This window comes from Procambarus clarkii, chromosome 18, assembly GCF_040958095.1.
Source record: "Procambarus clarkii isolate CNS0578487 chromosome 18, FALCON_Pclarkii_2.0, whole genome shotgun sequence".
In the NCBI taxonomy this organism is placed as follows: Eukaryota; Metazoa; Arthropoda; class Malacostraca; order Decapoda; family Cambaridae; genus Procambarus; species Procambarus clarkii.
Window position 1 is genome coordinate 29,429,378 of NC_091167.1, and position 13,125 is coordinate 29,442,502.

General features: G+C 44.1%; 1 long non-coding RNA gene across 1 annotated transcript in view; it reads right to left on the reverse strand.

Moving 5' to 3' along the window:
* Positions 1-996: 996 nt before the first annotated feature.
* The window catches only part of LOC138365930 (uncharacterized), a 69,435-nt gene continuing 57,306 nt past the window's right edge, over positions 997-13,125 (reverse strand). The window contains exons 2-3 of the long non-coding RNA XR_011229075.1: positions 9,895-10,137; positions 997-1,710 (exon numbers count right to left, since the gene is read on the reverse strand). This is a non-coding gene — a long non-coding RNA (uncharacterized lncRNA). The remainder of the gene's footprint in view (positions 1,711-9,894; positions 10,138-13,125) is intronic.

Sequence of the window (13,125 nt, forward strand, 5' to 3'; positions counted from 1 at the left end):
TACTTATCATATCTACTTCATAAATTGCACACACACATCTTCTATACCTATAAGAGAGTGTCTGTCCTAGCTTCATCCCAGTTTGTAGTGAGACTGGTCTGCGGTACGGAACGGACATAGGCTAATAGGGGGGCAGGCTTAAGTTAAATGCTTTAAGGAATATTATCTATTTTAGACCCCCCCCCCAAAGGGTATTTTCATGGAGTCAAGTGTGAACTATGTGGTGTGATTCTCCTGGAGTTCTTAGTGATCGTAATATATTTTGCGAGATATCCATACCTGAGAGTAACATTTACCTGAGAATAACAGTTTTACTGTGTTAATACATTTTCTGGAAAAGGGGGAAGGGAAAAAACATAGGTGGGGGGGGGGGGATAGGGAGAGGAAGAGGAGAGGGACGAAGGTGGGGAACCAAGGGAAAGGGAACGAGTGTGTCAAGGGGGAGATGGGGTAAAAGGTGGAAAGAGGGGGGGTGGGGAAGAGATCCGGGAGCAGCTTGTTGCCTATTCTGTATACATGAAAATGTCTGTTCGAGGATGGAGAGAAGAAGGGGGGGTTAGGGCAGCGATATGGGGGGAAGGGAGAGAGTAGGGAGGAAGACGGGAATAAAAGGGAAGGGACGATGGGTAATATGGGGAGAGTGGGAGAGGAGTAATGGGGGAGGGGGGTGGTTTCTTATTAAGAAAGTTAATAAGTGCACATTTACCCCAGGCGCCCAGGGTCTGAGCCTATTGGCATGAACCTGCCCCAACAGTTTAGGTCCCTGTGCTTATTAGTTTTTTTTGGGTCTCCCTGAAGGTGGCCGCCCCGCCTCACTTTGCGATACTGTACGGTAGATAGATATAGGTCAATGTAGGTGCACACGTGTAGTCCCACGCAACATGTTTATATATATATATATATATATATATATATATATAAATATATATATATATATATATATATATATATATATATATATATATATATATATATATATATAATATACACTATAAAAGCAATTAATAATTTGTGCAGTGCAGGTAGAAGATGAGCCGTGCCATGACTAGGAGAGTGGAGGTAGTGGGAGGCAGGAGTGGCATCATTTAGGCTGGTACTGCCGTTGCTCAACGCTCAAGTGAGCGTCACACAGCCGCGGCACGTCCATGAAGCAACTCTGATCACAGCGTCATCCACACCTGCCGCTTCACCACTCTTCCGCTTCCTGAGCCTTGAGGCACTACTCTACTAAGCGCTGTTCTTATGGCGTAAACACTGGCGCTGGTGCGTGCCCCAGCACCCGGTAAACAAATGTATACAGCAAGGTGGTAATCTGATGGTTTAGTATTCCGAGCTCCCATACTGAAGAGCGTTGCCATAGTGTGTAGTAGTTGCCATTACAGGCGACCTCTGGCACTACTTCGGTCCAAGTTACAATAGGTTACAGACTTTTCATGTCTGTATTATCATTCCTGGATCGTGAGTGATGAGAGTGTTGTTTTAAGTTGCTTGTGTGAGTGGTCTCGTCGTGGGTACAGTGTGCGGGTACAGGCTCTAGTGATACATATTACACGGAGCCTGTGACGAGAGGCACACGTGTACTCAGCACTACAGCATGCACCATGTTGTCCACCACCGCAATAGCCTTATTGAGCCTCGTCCCAGGCAACACGGAGCATGTTTTGAGCCGTTACCGTACCAGAATGCATCGCATCAATATGGAACCCACACCTGAAAAGTTTGAAAATTAAACTAGAAAAATGAGATGTGCCAAGCAGTGTAGCCAGCTGCTTGAGGAGAGGTGAGGAGGCCAAGCACTGTAGCCAGCTGGTTGGAGAGAGGTGTTACATGTTTCATATATGTAATTCAATGGCGTATTGAAACTATTCACATGCCAATTAAGTGATTCTACATATGCAAATAATCAAATAATTATGCATCTAATTATTCATATAATTAATTGTATATATTATATATAAAATAACCATCATGTATAATATATATTAATTTTTCCTCTGGTCAACATGGGCAGGATAAGAGAACAGCTACAGGACGTAATGAGTCATTAAGCACTCAACCACAGGTGATTAAAGTGTGTTTGCAAGCTCAAGGTATAATTACTTCACGTATATTACACAACTTCTATATAATATATTTAATCTTGGCTACAGGCCCGGTATATCTCAACCCAGGGGATGGATGTTAGTCAATATGGGACAGTGTACAATATTATTTTAAAGATGATGCATGCTATGTCTTCAACAAGTTGCACTTGACAGGAACTTTTTGTGGGGAAGGTGCCAGAAAGGTCCGCACTTCACGGGTGTCCCGCCACTGACCCATCACACGGCACAGTTCTTGCTGTAGTTGTTGTTCTTGTGGGCTGGAGTGGTGCTATCGTCTAGTTGGGCGGCTGATAGAAACTGTGGTTATCTTCTCCCACGCCAATAAATTGTGTTTATTTGTTTTTACTTTGTGAGAGCCACTGCCAATGTCTGTTTGTCAGTACGTTGTCATATATCTCTGGTTAAGGTGTTTGGCGCCGCCGTTTAGGGGTTGTGCCATGAAAGCATGCCGGTGCTGGCAGAAGGCGGGCGAACGGACGCCTGATTTAGCTCCCTTAATCGTTACAATGCAGGGTGAAGGGAAATGCCAGGCACTGTTGACTGCTAGCACGGCATATATTCGTGCTGCTAGTGCCGGTGTAGGTGGCATCTCTACAGACAGGGAGACTGTTGGCCCTCGTGACCCAGCAATGTGACCTAGGATAATATTTGATGGCTCCAGAAGGCGAATTCTTGGCATGGGGTTAGGAACGGTCTTAGCATGGCGCTTATGACAGCTGTCTTACGTCCTCTGGCACTCTTGGCTACACTCACCTGCATACTCACTACCGTTGCCAGGAAATGATTCTTTCTCCACTTGACTCGACATCTTGTGTCGACATCAATAGACGCCTCTCACACTCTATTTTGCTTCTATAAAAGAGTGTGTCTGCTTGTTTGTCCAAGGTTGGAGACCAGACTCTCCGGCCAGCCTCGCCCAACTGTGCAGGGTGCTTGGTGCAGGGTGTAATGAGACGGTCGTAAGGAGGTCAAGTTGGCCTCCATGCCATCCTGAAGGGGGTTAGGCCCCCATTCCTCTCCTGCATGAAGTCGATGGAGATGAAAAGTTTGAGGCCACGTCCATAGAGTTTTATAATTTATTATATTACTGTATCAACCCATTCTCGCACTTCCTTATAGTTAATATTTGGCATATGAATAAGTGCATATGTGGCATACTAATTTATTGTGAATATTTGAGTTTACCTTGAATTGCTGAATAGAAAACACCGACCTAACCTAACCTTCTTAGTATGTTAAGATATTACAATTAGTACTGAACCTATACCTATATTGATATTACAGTTTTATATAAATAATAAAACATAACTAAAATATTTAAATAAATTGTAAAATAACTCAGGATATTGTCAAATTTTGTATAAAATCTCTATTGTTTAATAAAACTAAGAAGAAGAGTTAGTGCCTAGGAAAAAATATGGCTTAGAATATGTCACATATATACTTATTTATAAGCGAAATAGTGACTATAAGCAATAAGTCCTATATGTGCTGTCTTGTGCGAGAGCGGGTTGGCTGTATTTACCAGGAATAAAAAATATCTTGAAGATATCGTCATATTTGCCAGTGCAGACTACTTATCACATGCCTCTGTATGACGATCCTGTGTGATGGGGATTTTTAGCACCACGTAACTTGCTTTTTGACACACTGTACTCCCCTTTATATAGTCTAGGGCAGCTGCACAAATGCTGATGTACCTAAATGTGTTAATAATATTATATTTTTTTATTGGCGCAACCATCTGGGGTCTAGCCGGGCCCACTGGGTACACCTGTTATATCAATACACACACCTCTTAATACATCATCTCTAGGTGGGAAGTCCAGTTGTTCAGTTGTTAAAACACTTAACCTTTACTGTAGTGCTTGAGAGGCTGCTGTGAGAGCTGCATGATTGTCCGGTGAGATATTTAGACACAAACAGCTCTGTGTTGTCTCTGTTCAGCATGCAAACATTAGAGCTCATCAGGCTGGAGCTGATGTGAGAGCTGCATGATTGTCCGGTGAGATATTTAGACACAAACAGCTCTGTGTTGTCTCTGTTCAGCATGCAATATTAGAGCTCATCAGGCTGGAGCAGCTTTTATGAACCCTTCACAGTCGAGACTTGTAATAGCCCACTAGTGCTTGATGTGCCAACCTGTGCTCCTGTTGTGACAGTACTTTTTGTAACTATGTGCTAGATTGTGCCACTATGTGGTTGTTGTTGTTGTAGATTCGCTACCTGGAACAAAAGTTCCAAGTAGCACGGGCTATGGTGAGCCCATAAATATCTAATAATGGAGCCCCAGTAAGCCACTTTTTGTATTATTTTATATAGAATCCAGAAAACTAAACCTAAAACCCAAAGTTAAATATTCCTAGGCCTAGTATAGCAATATCTGTACTATATTAAGCTTCAGATAGCGCGTATTAGGCCTAGATTAGGCTAAGTTTTATTAGTAACAAATATAAACAAATTTCAGTGTGTTCAGATTCTATACTACAAAAATCTATTTTTTGGTGGAGGACCACCACGACATGTTTGTACTCTTGACCACATCGTTAATACAAGTACTTTCATCTTAGGAGGATGGGCTGTAATATTCTGATGTCTTGAAGCTCTTGATTTACCTGTCACCTCACCCGATACACGAATTTTTCAGAGACTGGAATAAATTATAATCAACTAAACTGCGTACCTTGAAACTCGCTGCCAAGTGAGTTGGACTTTCAGATAGAAAAACCTGGAGGTCAGACAGGCTCAAGCTCTTATTTGTACTGAAGGTTTTGCCTTTAAACTCCGTATTTTGTTCGACTACCCGGGGTTCGTATTCAGTAAAAAGCATGTCACAGTCATCCTCTTGATGTTTTAAATTACCCGGGGTTCAAAGGGCGCCTGACATTTATGTCGTCTGGGGTCACAGGGTGTTAATAGATAGTTTGAGTTGGTGTGAGCGTGGTGGGTGTCCAGCGTTCGCTTCCAGGGGTCACCAAGCGCCTGTCGAATACTGCCTACTGCCTCCCTATTAGTGACTACCGAGGAATGAGGTCTAGCACTTGTGCTCCGCCTACAGTTTTGTTGTACTTGCGGTGCCTGATGACAGCTGATGATGGTGTCTGGAGCCTGGGTCTTACTTGGAGGGGGTTCTGGGTGAGTTGTGACAGCTTGGTCCAACAGGCTGTTTCCTGGAGCAGCCCGCAGGCCCACATATCCACTACAGCCCGGTTGGTCCGGTACTTCTTGCAGGAAACTCAAAATGTTTCTTGAAAACTTCACTTTTGTTTCTGCAATATTAGAGCGACGGTCTCGCTTCATGCAGGTCGGCGTTTAATCCCCGACCATCCAAGTGATTGGGTATCATTCCTGCCCTCCGTCCCTTCCTCAATCCTTATCCTGATGCCTTCCCAGTGCTATATAATCGTAATGGCTTGGTGCTTCTCCTGATAGTACGCCTTCCCTTCAGGCAATATTTTTTATACTTATTGGGAGGATATTGAACAGGCCTGGACCCCTTGATGTTCATGGTGAGAGAGCCTATGACACTCTGTGCCTACGACACCGCTACTCATCACTTGCTCTTCTAACTCTATTCTGCATTTCCTGCCATATCGTTCGCTCCAGTATGGTATCTTACTGTGCAAATTTGGGACCTGGCCTTACAGTATTTCCATGTATATATTGCCTAACACCTCTCTCGTCTCCTTTCCAGAGAGTACATTTTAAGACCTCTGAGACGATCCCCATAGTTCGAATCAACTAAACTGATTCGAACAATCAGGTCCTTTATCGTGTCTGTATTCCCTCTGTTTCAGAACTCTCTCTTGCCCTGAAGGGGAAAGTGAGTACCGAGCAGTAGGCAAGGCGGAGACAGCACAAGAGATTTGAAGAGTATGAACATTGAGAAACTAGGCAGGAGACACGAGGAGGATTGCAACCTGTGTGCTGGGTAGTCTCGGGCAACACTAGACAGGGCGACACTCTACAGCAAAAGAGATACAAATAACATTTTGAATATATCATTATAAAGTGGAACTCGAAACAGTGGGATATATATTTTGATTCAGGAAAGACCTTGGGTAAATAATGGTTTGGGTGTAGGGTTATTTATTTATGGAACATTTTATCGCGTAAGATAATAAACATAGGATCGCTGGAGTGTTTCAAGCGTAGGTTAGACGCATGTATTAATGGGCCAGTAGACCTCAAGGAGGAAGGAGAGAAGAATCACTAAACATATGAATTGAGAAAGTCTTCCTTTATTCACGTTTAGTTTTATTTGTGGATTTGGGCTTTAATAACTTTTAAGAATTTACTTAAATTTTATTTAATTTTATCACAACTTTTTTAATAGTTTTATAATTCTCCTTCATATTTGATGGTATATGTATTCATTGTGTTATTAATTAATGTTTGCCAGCGTATATATTGTAATTTGATAACCAGCTTTAAGGATCCTTTTGCTAGACCTGATGCCTGTGTGGTAGCCAACCCGTCCTCTTAAAAATTACGTCTCTTTTCGCTCGTATGCTCCCCCAAAAAAGTAATTTGAAAATGAAAAATAATTTAAAATATTTTTTTTTCCAAAACATTAAGTTAAGGGTCCTCTGGTAGGTTAGGAGGACAGGAAGATCTCCTAACGTTTCAAAACCGTTTATTGAAAGTTTCCTCTCCTAACCAGTCTAAGCTAGAGGATCCATAACAGAAAACGGGATGGTACGTCACTTTCTTGAGTCGATTCCATTTGAAATTACATCCCTTTTTACCCCGGGTGCGCATACGAGCGGAAAGCGACGTAATTTGTAAGAGGACGGGTTGGAATCCCAGTGCTTTCTCCTCACTCTCCTGACGCCAGGCCACCTGCGACACTTTCCCTTCCCCTGACCTCCCTGCGACACTTTCACTCCCCTGACCTGCGACACTTTCACTCCCCTGACCTCCCTGCGACACTTTCACTCCCCTGACCTGCGACACTTTCACTCCCCTGACCTCCCTGCGACACTTTCACTCCCCTGACCTGCGACACTTTCACTCCCCTGACCTCCCTGCGACACTTTCACTCCCCTGACCTCCCGCGACACTTTCACTCCCCTGACCTCCCTGCGACACTTTCACTCCCCTGACCTCCCGCGACACTTTCACTCCCCTGACCTGCGACACTTTCACTCCCCTGACCTCCCTGCGACACTTTCACTCCCCTGACCTCCCGCGACACTTTCCCTTCCCCTGACACTCCAGGAAGTAGTCAAGGGGTTGTGGCAGGGGCAGGACGTCAGGGGTGACGGCGGGTGCCACCATTCGTCTTGTGTCAGTCTGGGTGGAGACCTGACCTAGGACTGGTCGCGAGTTACGGTGTTATATTTTAGTCAATAATTCACTTGTCTGGGAGAATCGTCGTCGTTTGATGTCTTGTCAGTTCTCATTATTTTATGTTTTAACCTTTATTTATTTTACATTAAGGAGGGGATGTGTTTTTTTTATGTCGGTGAAGTGATGCTTTCTTTGTTTTGGTATTCAATTGTGTGTTTAATAATTGTTAGCTTTTAATTGGCTTTACTTCCGTTGGCTCCATCTCATGACTGTGAAGTGAGTGGTGGATTATCCAACCGGGACTCTCGAATACTGCATTGCATTTTGACGGATAAATCCCTCTAAGCCCAAAAACTGGTGGACTAAAATCACAGCGGCTCGCAAAATTTACGTGATGGCCCGTTTTCTATATGGGGGGGGGGAGTCTTCGATTAGGTTAGGTTCGGGCAATATAGTACATCAGTTTAGTGCCGTTGGTCACGCTGGAGAGGACGGGCTGGGATTGTCGCAGAAAGTGTAAGTTTTGGGTGTGTAAGAGGAGTGTTGTGAGCGGTGATGTGTGTGTGTCCCCCACGTTGGCTCCTTCACTGTCTTCTCTTGAATAGCATTTGTCAGTTTTGCTCATGTGGGATACGAACCATGGACGGATGTGGTGTTCCTCACAGCACCTTTCCTCCTCATGTTTGATGATAGGTATGAGAGGTCGTCAAAGCAATAAACTCGCATGGTCGTGGATCTATGAGAATAAATGTGGTGGTACTACCGACTCCACCATGATGGAACCACCTCCTGGTTCAGAGGGTCGTGTGTGTGTGCCTGGGGGAGGGGGGGGGGGTCCAGGGATATGCGGGTTCCACCATATTCTATAGCTTCAAATGTTGTTAGAAAATCAGTAGGAGCCATGAGGGGGATTCGAACCTGCACACTGGGTATATACTCTCAAGCACACGCCGTTCGTATTGACACGTCACGTTAATGTGATTTCTTCATGCATTCAATTTTTTGTTTCCTCATGTTATCACTGTCACTCACGTCACTCAGGAGCGGAAGGCTCCATAAACGCCTCCACGTGACAACACAACATTATACAAGTACTTGACCCTCAATTTTACACTCTTCGAATTTCTGGATTGATTCCAGAAATTCCAGATTCCAGATATTGAAATTCCAGAGATTCCAGACATTGATCTGGCGTATGGTGCCGGGTGGAGCGGCCTACCTGAGGCCCCTTATGGGTAGAGCGGAGCTCGGCAGCGTCTGAGAGGTTGGTTATACTGCTTTAAGGAAAGTGAACATGTTTTCTTAGGAGAGATTTGTCTTCACAAGTGTATGTTGTGACGTTTTGACGAGATGGTTGTCTATGCTGGTAATGGGGGGGGGAGGGGGTGACTGATGACAATTTAATCGAGGAGGTTGTGGTGATCACCCGCTGTGATGTTCCACCACTGTGTGTGTGTGATGTTCCACCACTGTGTAGACGTTCCACTACCTAATGCGACGTTGCACCTCCCGCCTGTGACGTCCCACTACTGTGTGGGAGGGTCCACCACCCGGTGTGCTTGGTGTCCTGCGCCTGGTGAGGGCACGCTGCACGCTGCACGCTGCTTGCACTATTCTGGGCCCCTATGGTCGTGTGTCGTACAAATAAACAAGGCCGCCCCCCACCCCCCCACCCCCTGCCACTGTTGACACGGACGGGGGGGGGGAGGTAATTAATTATAGAGGGAGCACCGTGTCATTGCCGCCCCTCGTGCCAGACACCCAGTGTCACTGACACCTACTGCAACCTCAGGAGCCCCTCGTGGGGTGGGGGTTGGGGTGGACACATTGATTAAGGATTCAAAGACGGTCTTGGGTGTCATTGTATACTAACAGCTTATTTTAATCACATGGTTTGATGTGTGCGTTGTTATTTGGCCGCGATTGTTGAGTACTTGTATTATGGAGGGGGATGTATAGCTGGGTGGGATAGATAGAGCGAGCTGGGATAGGTGCTAGTAGTTTAGCCAGGTGGGATAGTTCTTAAATTTGTCGTCTGAAGTTGTTAGATCTGTCGCTGGGATTGTCCATGTGAATGACTTGTTATTATCCACATTATATATAATAATAATAATAATCATAACAGTACTAATAATTAACAACAATAATAATAATAGAGTAATGACACTACAGATGTGTCAATGAGACACTCCGTAGGAGCCGTGATGAGGATTCGAATCCGTGCGGTGGGCGTTCTTCCTCGCACATGCGCCCTAGTCAATAATAAAAATGTTTATTCCGCTCAAAGTACATACGTAATGAGTGAGTTGAAACTCACTCATGTTAAAATGAGTTACAGACAGTTGGACACTACACACAGAGATCACACTAACGTGATGCATCAAATGAATAAATTAAGGCAGTGTCTGGGATGCTCCCGGACGCAGGTTCGAATCCTCGACACGGCCCCTGTGGATTTGTTCAGAAAGTTGGATTACAAGATGGAGTTAATATATACTGTGCCTCAAGCTGCTAGTACGGCCAGCGCCTCGTATATGGTGGCTGGCAACTGACGTGACTGGGACGTGCAGCAGGTGAGGCCCTCATGCCAACCTGGCACCCCAGGGAAGGCTTAAGTTCCAGTTGGCCAGCAGATAGTTGACTCTGGAATCCTTCCTGTTACGGGGCGTTGGTGGCTCAGTAGGCACAGTTGCAGGCTACTGTTTTATGTGGTCAGCGGTTCGAGGCTCCGATTGTCCAGCTGAAAAAAAATATATATACATATATATATATATATATATATATATATATATATATATATATATATATATTATATTAATATGTATGTATATAACTGAAAACTCACACCCCAGAAGTGACTCGAACCCATACTCCCAGGAGCAACGCAACTGGTATCTACAGGACGCCTTAATCCGCTTGACCATCACGACCGGACATAAGGAAGTGATAGCCGAAGCTATTTGAACCACTTTCCCGCCGGCACTCGGATGGTAATCTTGGGCATAGCATTTTATCAAATCACCTCATTCTTTGGGGCACACGTGAGGAACACAAATGCGAACAAGCCTGAATGGTCCCCAGGACTATATGCAACTGAAAACTCACACCCCATGAGTCCTTATGTCCGGTCGTGATGGTCAAGCGGATTAAGGTGTCCTGTACATACCAGTTGCGTTCCTCCTGGCAGTATGGGTTCGAGTCACTTCTGGGGTGTGAGTTAATGACACAACGATGTTAATGACATGATCAAGAGGAGCCTTGTCTCAGCTCAGTGTCCAATGAAGAAATAACCTCGCATCTTAGGGGACCAAAACCCGGATGACCCCGCACTACAAACAGGTCCATTGTTCATCACAATGAAATGTGTGAAGTAAAACATGTGTATGGGGCAAGTAACAAAGTCAGTAGACTAACAGAAGTTGTCACAGCTCGTATAAGACTTGGCTGCAAGTATCTCTGGCTGTTCGGCTTGTATAAGGATCTAGATGAAGTAAAGTGTAAAGTGTGTGGACAAAGACAGGGACACACACTCGAACACTATATCTTGGACTGTAGCAAAATTGAGCCATTTAGAGATAAATCTAAGCTCACTCTGTATGATATGGCAACCTATCTTATTACCATGGATAAATTACCTGAAATCCTTGCACTGTATCCATATTTCGCTTCCAGTAGATAAACGACATATGAGATTAAGAAACAAGTAGTGTATTGTGAAGACTAATAATAAACAGAAGCTACCCTATGACTATCCCCATTGGTCAAACTATTATGTATTAGCGATAAGACCTACCATTAATGTATAATGACTTACTGTAAATATATAGCTCTTGAAATAGCAATTTCTCTGTAACTACCTGACATTGTAACTATAAGGTGTGAAGGATAGATGAAATTGTTTATGTAATAATCTCTGAGGTCTGATAAAGACCTTTTGTGCCCTCTGTAATGCTTTTTGCGCTACCGCTCACAGGATGGGTATGGGGTGCACAATAAACTAGCCGCTTCCGGCGGCAACAATCAAATCGATTCGGCCAGATGGCGTCACAATATACCCCTGGGAAAGGGGCAACGCGCTTTATACTGTTAATTCTCCTTCAGTAGCTAGATACTTTGATCAGTGTTCACATGGTCGGTGTTGCATATATGGTAGACAGCTTAATTAAAATAGAATGTAAGATAAGTTACTTCTAAAACACAAGTTTTTATGATTAATATATTTTATAGTTTAAACATTTCTAGGCCCAGCTAACCAATGAACATTTAGTTAGATCAACTTTGTATCAGTTGCGCAAGTAATAGTTGAATAATTAAGAACGGGATATAGTTCCTTTGGCCTTCTCTTATTGTACTAAAACCAAGCCACACATCAGAAAGTGAAGAAACTACATTTCTTCGTTTCTTCACTTTCTGATGTGGGGTTTGGTCATGGTATTGTCAGCCACGTTATTGTGACTCATCGTCTGCATATTAAAACCTCCAAATAATCCTTATTACATGGCCAATACTTTCATCTGGTCTTATTTGGTATTGAGCTTAAGCTTTATTAACTGCACAGTGGTTACCTCGGTGAACCTGGCACTGTGGGTCTTCTTACAAGTTCCTAAGAACCTTCATGACACAGCCATTTAAGAAGAAATACATGACTAGCAACTCGTGTTATTATACTTTTTGAGGTGTTGTTTACGTCAATAATTTTGTATTCACAGTAATGTCCCAGGCTCCTGTATTCACTTCCTGTCTGAATAATGTTCAGTCTCTTAATTATCATCAGAAGGTTTTGTATACATGTTATTTGTTATATTTTTAAGGGGATGAGAGTACCTATACTCTCTACGGGGGAGTCTACAGGGAGTCTACGGGGAGTCTACGGGGAATCTACGGGGAGTCTACGTGGTGTCTACGGGGAGTCTACGGGGGGAGTGAGGTCTAACTCTTTATGCCCCACCTACTAGCCTTATACCTGTTGCGTTTCAACCTACCTACTATGTCACCGTATTCGCCAAGATAATGAAAATAGTTCATAGAAATAGATAATAGAAATAGAATGGCGGGACACACTTAGGGATGTACACACTTCACCTACAAGGGGTAAACTATCATAGCCTATCATACCACTGCAAGGCGTATGTTTCGCCTCATTAACTGCTGGTGCACGCACACTATCATGCCTGGTTAAGTCGACAGTCCTGGAGTGCCACCAGTTGCTTGTCAGCTACAAAAGGACGTCCAAACAGCAACATGGTTGGCAGTAAACGGATGTGTCGGAGTGCTCGCTGAAGATTAGTAGTGGAGTTCCTTCTTCTACACCTACTCTGAATGTTTTATGAAATTTCACTGTGTTCCTATACTGAATATTAAACGGGACAAGAGCAGTTGCTGTGCCACATAGTCACTTCTCCCAGCTGTAAGAGGGAGCTGCCTCCTGATGGCGTTCATACTGGTTCGCACCCCTTAAAACGCCATCATGAGGCAGATGCTTCTAGATAGTCTTTCTGGCTTGGTGGCTTCTTTTGATAACTACTTGGTTCTTGCCACCCGCCCTCAGGGGTCAGAGTGGATGTGGCGCACCTCAACCCGGCCTAATAGCACGTCGCATTTTGACGTACTTTACACAAGACCAAAAACTGTTGTCCTAGAAAATGGTAGCGGCTTCCGAAATTGACATAATGTCGCGTTTTCTGCTGGTGGGTCCCCTGGTAGAGTAGGATAAGGCACTTTAATGCAA